The 12,087-nt window shown below is 40.1% G+C and overlaps 1 protein-coding gene across 4 annotated transcripts in view; it reads left to right on the top strand.

Annotated features, from left to right (window-relative positions):
• Positions 1-1,485: 1,485 nt before the first annotated feature.
• Positions 1,486-12,087, top strand: part of LOC108944065 (uncharacterized) — a 31,761-nt gene continuing 21,159 nt past the window's right edge. For all 4 annotated transcript variants that reach the window (XM_070182223.1, XM_070182225.1, XM_070182227.1 and 1 more), the window contains exon 1: positions 1,486-1,644. The gene's annotated coding sequence lies outside the window, so the exon portion shown is untranslated. The remainder of the gene's footprint in view (positions 1,645-12,087) is intronic.

Raw genomic sequence — 12,087 nt, 5'->3', positions numbered from 1 at the left:
CGCGATCGTGACATCACCTTCACGAAAGCTAAGAACAAAAGTATGCCATCCACGAAAAATGTTACGCCCCGACCTCGAGGAGCGCGACCAGCGCTCAATATAGTTACCTTGGTCGATCAAGCCTGCACAGTGCCGTCTACCCAACTCACCCATAAATAAAGAGAAGAGTACATTACATTAATTAGTCCGTAAGAAGTCATGTGAACAACAACATTTCATTTCCATTAGTTACGTCCTTAACAAATGTTCAAAACAATACATTGTACATCATAGTTAAAGTGGGAGAGATGATACAATTACAAAATTTTTAGTTTAACTTTCCCAAAAAATAGAGACAACCCACACTTTGTCTACGGAGCCTCTAACATGAATAAAAGAGCTATGATAGTGCCGGCAACAATGCCTCGGCTATACCTCAAAATGCTATGTACAAAGGATAGAAGATACAGGACCCCGAAATGAAGTGGGGCTCACCAAATCAACTGAGGAGAGGGTGTGATGCTATCCCTGATCAATACCACCTGCTATGGAACCACCTGTATCCATTAAAGATATAGCGCCCCGGCAAAAGGGACGTTAGTACATATGGAATAGTACTAGTATGTAAAACTAAACACCCTCTCAATACAACGAGCAATAGTAAAAGGAGAATAAAACATGATATCAATAAGAGACTCAAACGGTATCAAAAGTGTCACATTAGGGGAAACGTAAACCACCATGTGCGAGGCCTGGCGCCCGATCTCAGCCCGATCAGCTAAGCCATCTCACTGCAGTGCCGTATGGAACGACATCACATCACATTTTGCTAGCAATAATCTTATCCCATTTAAGGGGAAAACATCTCAACACACCAATCTCATCCTATATAAGGGGAAATAGTCTCATCACATTAATACGGGATTTACCCCTTAATCACTCGTACACCATCACGTGTAGTTTCGGGGTTAAGTTGTTCCGACCTATCCTTCCTCGGTGGCTAAACGATACTCCCAAAGAATTTATTATTAAAAGTATTTACCACTCAATTCATATTTTTTTACATGTTATTCATTTTATTCGCATCATTGGCCATAACACAATATCATTCTTGGCACATTGGCAGTACTTTATAATTCCAGCTCACGCTACAAGAAATCTGTCTTTTAGTGGTAATATTTAGTGGCGACTTTATTTATTGCTACAAATATCAAATTTATTGTGGCAACTCTAAAATTCGCTACAAAAGATAAATATTTAGTAGCGACTTTCTTAGGTCGCCTCTAATATGTGCCAATAAATCCTGAACTTTTAGTTCCCGCTATTAACAAAAATTTGGCTCCAATGTTTTAGGAGCGACTTAAAAAATATCGCCCCTGTAGGTCTTTTGGAGCGACTAGGTCGCTACTATAATTTTTTAAAAAATCACTTAAAATTACTTAAATAAAAAGAAGCAAAGAAAGAAAATAAAGGACTAGTTTACAGAGAAAAAACATACGTACTTCTGCAGCTTTATCCTCTCACTCTGTCTCAACAAAAGGAGTTTTCTCCCACTTTTATTAAAAATTATCCATTCAATTCCCTCAAAACTCTTGAATCTATCCTTAAATCGCAAATGTAAACCAATACCCAAAGCCCTAATCAGAAATTATATTCTCAAATTAGGTATGTGTAATGACTCGACCGGTCGTTTTGAGCTCTAGTGCGTCTTCGTCGGTTTGAGGCCATGAGAAGCTTCACTTCAGGTATTGTGACTTGTACGCGTGGTCGGGATTGAATTTTGGGAAGTTTAGAGTTGAATTGGAAAAAAAATTCTTATTTCGAAAGCTTTAAGTTGGGAGAATTGACTAAGAATCGATTTTTGAGTAAACGACCTCAGAATTGGGATTTAAAGGTTCCAGCAGGTTCGTATGATGATTTTGGACTTGGGCGTATGTTCGGATCGAATTTTGGATGACCCAGGAGCATTTCAGCGCCTATTGTGGAAGTTAGCACTTTGGAAGAATTTCATAAATTTGGGTTGAAGAGTATTTTAATGTTATCAATGTCCGTTTGGGATTCTGAATTTGGGAATAGCTCCGTATGGTGATTCTGGTATTGGGAGCGCGTCCATAAGTGGATTCAGAAGTCCGTAGGTCATTTTTGAGTCATTTGGCTAAAGCTAGAAATTTGAAGGTTTTGAGAAGTTTGACCAGAGGTGGACTTATTGATATCGGGGTCAAAATCTGATTCTGGAAGTTGGAGTAGGTCCGTATTGTGATTTAAGACTTGCACGCAAAATTTGGGGTCAATCCGAGTAGTTTAAGTATATATCGGCGCATTCGAAGTAAGTTTGAAGAATTTGAAATTTCTAAGTTGAATCAATTTGGTTTGGGGTATGATTTTTAGTCTTGATGTTGTTTTACACGTTCTGAGAGTTTGAGAGAGTCCATTTTATGATTTCAAACTTGTTGGTATGTTCGGACGGGACCCCGGGGCCCCGGGGCCCCCGAGTGTTAACTAGATGAGGCTCGGACCAATTTTGGAATTTTGAAGAAGAGCTGAAGCTTCCAGCTTCTGGTATGATCGCACCTGCGCATGGGCAGCCGTAGGTGCGAGCCACAAGCCGCAGGTGCGAAGGAAAGGTGCTGCCCGGCGACCGCAGATGCAAAGTATATTAGCGTACCTGCGAACACGCAGGTGCGAAGGATTGGCGCGCAGAAGCGGATGAGTGCGTAGGTACGAAGGGGTGGGCGCACCTGCGTTTGCACAGAAGGGGCGAAATGCGCACCTGCAAGGAATGTTCCGCAGGTGCAGTACCGCAGGTGGGAAAATCGGTGAAGGCAAAACCTTCATTTACGTCCGGGCGATTGTTGAGCATTTTGAGAGAGGATTTCAGCTAGCAACTTGAAGGTAAGTTAATTCTACACACTTTGAGTTAAATGCATAGATTTTGGGTGGATTATAACTTATAAATCTTGGAAATCAAAGGTTTAGATGAAAAACCTAGATTTTTATAAAAACAATGAGATTTTAGCCATGAAAATGGTTATGGAATTGGATAGAAATTATATATATGAGTTCGTGAGGCTATGGGTAAACTTTATCTTCAAATTTTGGAATCCGGTCACGCGGGCCCGAGGGTGATTTTTAACGACTTTTCGATCGGGGTTAGAAATTATTATAAATTGGATTATATTGAGAATTTGAGTGTATTTTAATAGGTTTGCATAATTATTCGCTAGTTTTGGGGCATTGGGCATCGATTCGAGTTGTTTGAAGGGCTCGGAAGCCGGTTATGGAACTTCAGAGCGAGGTAAGTCTCCTTTCTAACCTTGTAATAGAGAATTAACCCTATAGGTGAACTAAATTATTGTGTGCTTCTAATTGTGGGGGCTACGTACGCACGAGGTGACGAGAGTCCGTACGCAGCTACTAGCTATGCCTACGTCCAGGTAGTTTTAGGCTCACATCATGCCTTGTTGATATTGTTATTGATTTATGTTATTGTTTGCCTTGAGAGGGAGCGAGATTGAGTCTTCTTATTAAATGCTTTGAAAGGAGTTGAAATTGAAGAACTTAAGAGTTAAAAGGTTTCATTTGAACTTCGAAATTTCGAAAAGAATTGAGGAATAATATAATAGCTGAAGAATCTATGTGTAACGCGTAGCAAGTATGATTCACGAGCGGGGTAATTTTCTTTAAAAGCTATAAGCTGAATTTCCATTATTTTGAAAAGAATCAAGAAAGAGATATGATTTTTAATGTTAAACTTATATTTGGCCGCGTCGCAGGTATGATTCGCGAGCGGGGTAGTTCCTTAAATTTATATTTGATCTCGTCGAATGTATGATTCGCGAGCGAGGACCGCGTAACATGTATGATTCGCGAGCGGGGAAATTTATAGATGCATCTATGGTTCGCGCCATTCGACCCTCTGGCAGTGCACAATTTAAATATTATGTTAGATCGGGCCGTACGACCTCGGCATGATTTGCGGATGACTTAATTGATTGTTTGGAATTATTGATAATTGATATGGCCTCATTGGTCGGAGATATAAATTGTTAAAAGATGAAGATAAATTTGAAAATACCCTATTAACAAGAGAATTATTTACCTTTCTCATGTTATTGTGTTTTCCGTTGCCTCATAAAAATTCATAATTTATCATGTCATTATTATATTAATTATAGCACATAGTAACTGTCCGAGTCGATCCCTCGTCACTACTTATTCGAGGTTAGGCAGGATACTTACTGGGTACGCGTTGATTTACGTACTCATGCTACACTTGCTGCACATTTTTGTGAATGTACACACATGTTTTATTTTTGTGAGGCGCGATTATGGCGGGGACTTAGGTGAGCTGCATTCTATACGACATTCCGCAACCAACAGAGTCTCCTTCAGTGTACTTACATTTTTCCTATCCAATTATATTCAGGACAACTTTTGTATTTTATTCTACATTCTTAGTAAATGCTCACGCACTTCTGACACCGGGTTTTGGGAGGATTATGGCTTGTCTTGTATAGAAATTGTTGAAAATATTATTATTTACTTTGTAAACTCCATCTTTTGCTATTTTTAATTGAAGGAAAATATGATTTTAAAAGTAACAAAAATGAGAACCCATTTAAGTATTCATTGTTGGCTTGCCCGATAGTGGTGTCCGACGCCATCACGACCTTTATGGATTTTGGGTTGTGACAACATGGTGTCAGAGCACTAGGTTCGCTTAGGTCTCACGAGTCATGAGCGAGTCTAGTAGAGTCTTGCGGATCGGTACAGAGACGTATGTACTTATCTTCCAGAGGCTACAGAGCTATTAGGAGCACTTCCCTTCTTGATTCATCATCGTGAAATTTGATTCCTTTGAGGCTTATGCAATCATTTCTTTCCCATTCAATCTTATGCGACGTGAAACGCTGGTTATAAATCGGGAATTGAGGAATTGTAATGGTACTACAGATATGGTGCAGGATGTTTCTCCCTGCGTAGTTGATTTGGGCTATTATCGTCGCCTTGTGGTAGGATATTCTGTCATTTCAGCTCAATAGTTGTACTTCTGAGAGCTTTGAGGCTATGCACATGTTGCTATGATGCTCATGAGTTGTTATCACACAATATTGATGTGATGGTAGGATTCTTGGCTATGTGTCGGGGCATTTAATGACTTGAAAGAAGGTTTACTCAGTGCATGATTCAGAGATTCTGTATTTTACTTCCGACGGAGAAAAGGAAATTAAACTAAGAATGTTCAGACTTGGGTTGATGGAGTAGCGGGACTTGGTATTTTTGAGCGTGGCCGAATCTTCGCCTGTGATGCGGCGTCATCGTCCTTGATTGGTTATAATGTGTTAAGTTCGCTGGTGTTATAGTTTCCTTCAGTTCGCTTTGGGGCAGAATATTATAAATGGTACTGAGAAAGCGACTGTCAGAAGTCGCAGTGTGCAGGGGTTCAGAATCGAATCGGCAGTTCCTGATATTGATCGCTCGAGAAAGATGATTTTCGGAAAGGTTTAAAGTTGGTAGCGATCTATAGGTTCAAGTGTTATAGAGATAGATTTTGACTTAAGGCAACAACTGGGCAGTGAATGATGAGGAAGGACATGTGGGAGGTGCCTTGCTGTGGATAAACTTATAGAAGGCCAAGTGTGAGAAACTGGAGTCGGGTAGTTGCTTAAAGGAGTGAGCTTGACCAAAGTGGGAGAGTCGTAGAGTAGCATGTGGGTTCTGTTATAGGATAGCTACACGTCTTGAGGAAAGTTTAGAGTGATGTGGGATTCATGGTGGTCAATGACTAGGTCTACAGACGTAATTTGAAATATTGGCTATTATACGGTGGGAGATGGGATACAACAGAAATGAGTTGCTTGATATAAAGGAGGATACAACAGAAATGAGTTGCTTGATATGAAGGAGGATACAACATGACTTTGGATTTGAAGGTATTGTCGCACCTTTAGTTTATGTCCATGAGGGGTGGACGGATTTGTACCACTGGTGAATGAGCACAGGCCTAGATAGGTTATCTCCTACGAGTAGGTTAGCTGTCGCGTGGTATTGATGAAGCTTCTGCAAAGAATTCTACTGGCTACCCGGTAAGAGATCGAATATTTAAATGTGGCTAGTGGTTCGGAGTGTTCATGAAAGGTTTAACAGAAAGATTTCGAGGAATTTGGCGAGTTGGTTGTGCAGGATCAGCTCAAAGAAGGAATCTTGGCGGGTTCTAGAGTTACACAGTGGTTGCTTCAGGCTAAGTGGGAGAGCCCCACTGTCTATGATTGGATTATGTAGTTGTCAACTTGTGCGGTTTCTGATTATCGGTGTATTGGTGGGTTATTGCAACTAAGGAAAGAAAATATCAGTGGCAATTTGAGCAAAGGATTTGAGGAATATGTGCTGTATTTGGCCTTATCGATTCATGTTCAGGTTTTTGGAAAGACTCAGAGTCTATGTTTCATGTAGATGTGATGTACAAGGAAAGTGATTCGGCCGGGTGCTTATTGAGAGAGTGTTCATGTGCTAGCAGAGCCTTGGGATTGATTATATTCGGGACCAGGTCAGAATGGGTGACTCTCAACAACGGTCCTAATGGATTCAAATGTAAAGTGCAGTGTATAAGGATTTCGAGCTTGTAGTATGGTTAAGTATCGAGGTTTTGCAGTTGATTATGATAAAGGAGCTTGGAGTTTTCCATATTATCTTTGGTCTACGGGGTGTCATGAGAGGAATTAGAGCATGTAACGTAGGATTCATAGAAGAATTATCATAATGGGTGTATCAGTTGAAGATGCGATCATGCGCACAAGGAGGGTATGAAATGGTTTGTGGGTTTTGAGTCAACGTGGTCTTATGAAATGGGATCACTCAGGACGAGTGCGGATTGAGTTCGCTATGTTTTGAAAGGAGCTATTATTATCCCTAAGGCAAGTCCAGGGTAAATTAGAAGGAGTCGGATCGGTTAGCAATGGTTGAATCGGCATATGATGGCAATGATCAGCTCCTTCAGAGTGTCGGGTTAATCATGTGATTGATGACGGTACGTGCGAGGTTTGATAGTTACTGTAACTGATCTTTTTTGGAGGCTTATTTTCTGCGTATATGAGAATTTTGTCACGTGTTGGAATGGTTCCCTTGAAATGAGTTAAGTAGAAGGTTTCTATATGATGAAATGTTTACCCTATTAGTGGTTCAGGAGTCATGATGAAATTCTGGTACTCTTACACATTTGCGTGATTAAGTGCATCAAGTAGCATGGCATTCGAAAGTTGAGGATTCGAGATTTTGGTTCGGTGTTGACAAGGATGTCATGAGCTCGGATGAGCAGGAAAACGTATTCAGATGTTTAAAGTAAGATGCTATTATTTTCGGCATCACCTAAGGTTGATGTCTGTATTGATTTGCATATCCTTGATTCGCTTTTCAGCGATTGGTGTGGCCGGTAGTATAAATGTACAATCTTGTTACCTGGCGCGGAAGGTCATGGGAGCATATCGCATAGGAATATTGTATAAGTGTGACATGTAGTCACTTGATTGATCGAAGAATGGAAACCAAGTATGAAGATTTTGGTAATATCGCTAATTGGGAATTTATGCCTGGAGGGCGCTCGGTTCATTTGGTGGTGGACTGTGGAAGTTTGTTCCGCTTATGATGGTTGTTCTTATGTGTTATGGGAAAGAGGGGTTATTATGGACCATTGAATGGTTATTAGCCTAGCACAGTGCGATCAGAATCGGCTTGAGGTCTGTGGATGGATTTCAAAGTGAATATGGGCCATATGTCAGGCCGGATGTGTTCATTTCGGCATAGTGCTCCTTATAGAGGAGTATTCGGATGTTGGATGTCGTTTTGCCGTCGTGTATTTCATGTAATACTTTATTGTGCCGTGTAAGCTGTGAAACAGCTTGGTAAATTTCATATGCATTGAGGTTACGCATAACGATGGTGTTATGTGAGCAGGATGACTTTCGAGATTCAAATCATATATCACACCTTAGTTGTGCTTGAGTTTTGTAGCGTATGGCGCTATCTGTCTCCCAGGGATGGTATTTTGCACTTATCGTGCTTGTGGCCGATATTCGAGTATTTTGTAGTGATGAGCATTCTAGCTCGGTAAGTATCTATTTATGTAGATTTTATGTGTGGATCGGGTGGCACGCCGCCACGGGTATGTTGTTTGGATCGGGTTGCATGCCGCAACAGTGTGATGTTGAATACAGTCCCCTATATTCTATTTTGCATGTTTTGTGTCCCATTTTTGAGGAAGGTTCATGACACCTTTTCGGTTATCTAATTAGTTACGTGGGTTGAGTAATCCTTTCTAGAGTTCATTTTTCCTTAGGTATCACTTTCGAGTTGGTAGCTTGCTGGCACATTGTGGCATCATATGAGACTTTTGGCAGAGTCTCAGGTGTCTTATTTCCTGAATAGCTTATACTGGGAGAGACGAGATATTTGGATCCGGGATCAGTGCGATCGGATTATATGAAGTATAGTAAAGAGAAAATACCATTATTTGGTTCATAATGAGGTGATGATTCTAGTCAAGAGGAGAGGTTCAATGGTTTATTGACTCGGCAGTTGGTTATGAATTTCTACACATATCTTCTGTGATGACCCAAAATGTAATCTTTAAATTTAATAAGTAATTATGTGTTCTAAGACCTTGAAAAATACCATTTATCATTCCTCGACTTACGTGCGCAGTCCGTAAAATTTTCCCGAAAGTTTTCGTGTGAAAAATGAATTAAAATGTGAAATAGAGCTTTAAAACTCAAGTGAGTTGACTTTGGTCAATATTTTTAGCGAATGGACCCGTATCAGTGTTTTGACAGTTCCGGTAGCTCCGTATCGTGATTTTGGACTTGAACGTATGCCCGGAATTTAATTTGGAGGTCCCTAGCTCAAGTTATGACCATTTAACGGAACTAGCAATTTAAAGGCTAAAGATTTTCAAGTTTGACCACGGGGTTGATTTTTTGATATCGGAGTCGGAATCCAATTCTGGAAATTTGAACAGCTCTGTTATGTCATTTATGACTTATGTGCCCGGATTCATTTAATATGTTTTGGCACGAGATTTACAAATTGAAAGTTTAAAACTCAAAGTTTGAATCAGGGTGTGAATTGTAATTTCAGCATTGTTTGGCGTGATATGAGACCCCGAGTAAGTCTGTATTATGTTATTGGACTTGTTGGTATATTCGTACGGGGTCCCGAGTACCCTGAGAGTGATAGGGATTGAAATCGGATCAAGATCTGGACTTAAGCAAAATCTGTATTTTTCCTTCTGCTGTAATTGCACCTGCGGATTTTTCTTGCAGGTGTGAGCTCGCAGAAGCGAGCCTTCGATCGCATATGCGCCCGGGCGTGGCTGGGAAAATGTCCGCAGGTGCGGAAACCTGCACGCACCCGCGCGTCTGCAGAAGCGGACCAAATGATCGCAGAAGCGAAGGCAGCGCAGGTACGCATTTTTCCTCCACAGGTGCAAGGCCTCGACTGGCAGCCCCATTTCGCAGATGCGAGCTCGCATGTGCGAGCCCAGGCACCGCAGGTGCGGAAATGCCTGGGCAGTGAATATATCGAAGAGTCCGACATTTTTACTCATTTTGGTCATTTTGAGCTCGGTTAAAGCGAATATTTGGGCGATTTTCACGGGAAACATTGGGGTAAGTATTCCTTATCCTATATTGATTATATTTCATGATTCCATACTCGTTTATATCATGAATCCGTGAATTTATGAAAGAAAAATCAGATTTTTCTAAAATCTTCCAAAAACGAGAAATTTAGATTTGACGGTCCATTTGATATCAGAATTAGATAATTTTTGTATGGTTGAACTCGTATCGGAACGGGTGTTCGAATTTTGCGAGTTTTTTTGGGATTTGAGATGTGGGTCCCACTATCGAGTATTTAAATGAATTTCGGATTTTTATCCGGAAAATTTATAAATTCATATGGAATTAATTCGTATGATTAGTATTGAATATATCGAATTGTTTGTGAATAGATTTGAAGCTTTCGGAGACAAATTTAAAAGGAAAAATTGTGGTTGAATAATTGATTGGAATTTGCAAAGCGAGGTAAGTGTCGTGGTTAACCTTGACTTGAGGGAATAGAACCCTTAATTTAATTGTTATGTGAATTGCATGTGAACGACATATAGGCGAGGTGACGAGTGTCTATACGTCGTCAAATTAATTGTTTTCCTGCTTACTTGAAAAATCATAAATTAATTATTATAATAACGATTTCTCTCCTATTCTTTGTCAAATATTAATTCTTGAATTCCTGCATTAATTGTTACATGCTATTTGAACTATGTGTTTTAATTGTTATTTGATATTTATCATATTAAATATTAAACTGCCTATTTTTTCCGGATTTCCATAATAATCTACTATTTGTCATTGTTTGTTTTATAATTAAAATATAATTATTGTATTATTGTTGTCTTATAATTTTATATTAATTATTGCATTTATTAGGGAAATTTCTTCTATAAGAATTGATAAATAAATATGTTGGAGGAGCGGGTTGCACGCCGCAACAGAATTAATTATAATGAATATATTGGAGGATCGGGTTGCACGCCGCCACAGATTTGATTAAAGTAATATATTGTGAGAGCGGGATGCACACTGCAATAGAATTGAATGTGAATATATTGTGAGAGCGGGTTGCACGCTGCAACAGAATTGATGGAAATGATAATTGGTTATGACTGCTGAGTTGGCTTCAATTATTATAAATGACCCGCCTTAGCCTCGTCACTACTTCGTCGAGGTTAGGCTCAGCACTTACCAGTACATGGGGACGGTTGTACTGATACTACACTTTGCACTTCTTGTGCAGATTTCGGAGTTGGTCCCAGCAGTGTGCCATAGACTTGCTCGGATTTAAGCTATTCAGAGGAGACTTGAGGTATAACTGCATGGCGTCCGCAGTTTTGAAGTCCCCGTCTATTTTACTTTAGCTGTGTGTTTATTTTCAGACGGCTTTATTTTATTCAGACCTTTATTTGTATTATTCTAGAAGCTCGTGCACTTGTGACACCAATTCTGGGATGGTATTTAGACACCGTTATTTTTATGAATTATTTCACTATATTTCAAAATTTGCTTCCGCATTTGTTTCCTTGTTATAAATAAATTTAAAATTTGCTTCCGCAGTTGGCTTGCCTAGCAAGTGAAATGTTAGGCGCCATCACGGTCTGAAGGTAGGAATTTGGGGTCGTGACATCTTCCATCGTGGCGATATTGCCTGAGTTGAAACAAGACTTATATATGTCATGAGGTGTATTGTGAGCATTAGATTCGAGAGATTTTGACTATTATGGTCATAGAATGTTATTATGGTCATGTGAATGTTGCGGTGCATGGTGTGAATAATTCAGCAAAGGTATGCAGTCATGTTCTGGTACATCATATGGTGATTGATACGGTGTTCGTATGTTTGAAGACGTCCTGGCAGAGAATTCCGGATGTTGGAACTCGGCTCTAAGGCTTATTTGCCTAAATAAAAGAGAATATCTTCAGATTTGATCGAGCTAAGGTGCTCAACTGATTTGTGATAGCACGGGTAGGTGCACGAGGTGTTAAGTAGTGATTTCGGACAACTCCAGCGTAGTTCTTAGCACGTTCGAGGACGAACGTATGTTTAAGTGGAAGAGAATGTAACGACCCGACCGGTCGTTTGGAGCTCTAGCGCGTCGTTCGGTGGTTTGAGACCATGAGCAGCTTCACTTCAGGTATTGTAACTTGTACGCGTGGTCGGGATTGAATTTCCGGTAGATCATAGTTGAATTGGAAAGAAAATTCTCATTTGGAAAGCTTTAAGTTGGAAGAATTGACTAAGATTGGATTTTTGAGTAAACGACCTCGGAATCGAGATTTGAAGGTTTCAGCAGGTTCGTATGATGATTTCGGACTTGAGCGTATAATCGGATCGGGTTTTGGATGACCCGGGAGCGTTTCAACACCTATTGTTGAAGTTAGCACTTTGGAAGAATTTCATAAATTTGGGTTGAAGAGCATTTTAATGTTATCAATGTCCGTTTGGGATTTCGAGTCTGGGAATAGCTCTGTATGGTAATTCTGGTATTGGGAGCGCGTC

The sequence above is a fragment of the Nicotiana tomentosiformis genome, chromosome 8 (assembly GCF_000390325.3).
Source record: "Nicotiana tomentosiformis chromosome 8, ASM39032v3, whole genome shotgun sequence".
In the NCBI taxonomy this organism is placed as follows: Eukaryota; Viridiplantae; Streptophyta; class Magnoliopsida; order Solanales; family Solanaceae; genus Nicotiana; species Nicotiana tomentosiformis.
The sequence above is the reverse complement of the archived record's forward strand: the minus strand, read 5'-3'. Positions and strand labels throughout refer to the sequence as shown.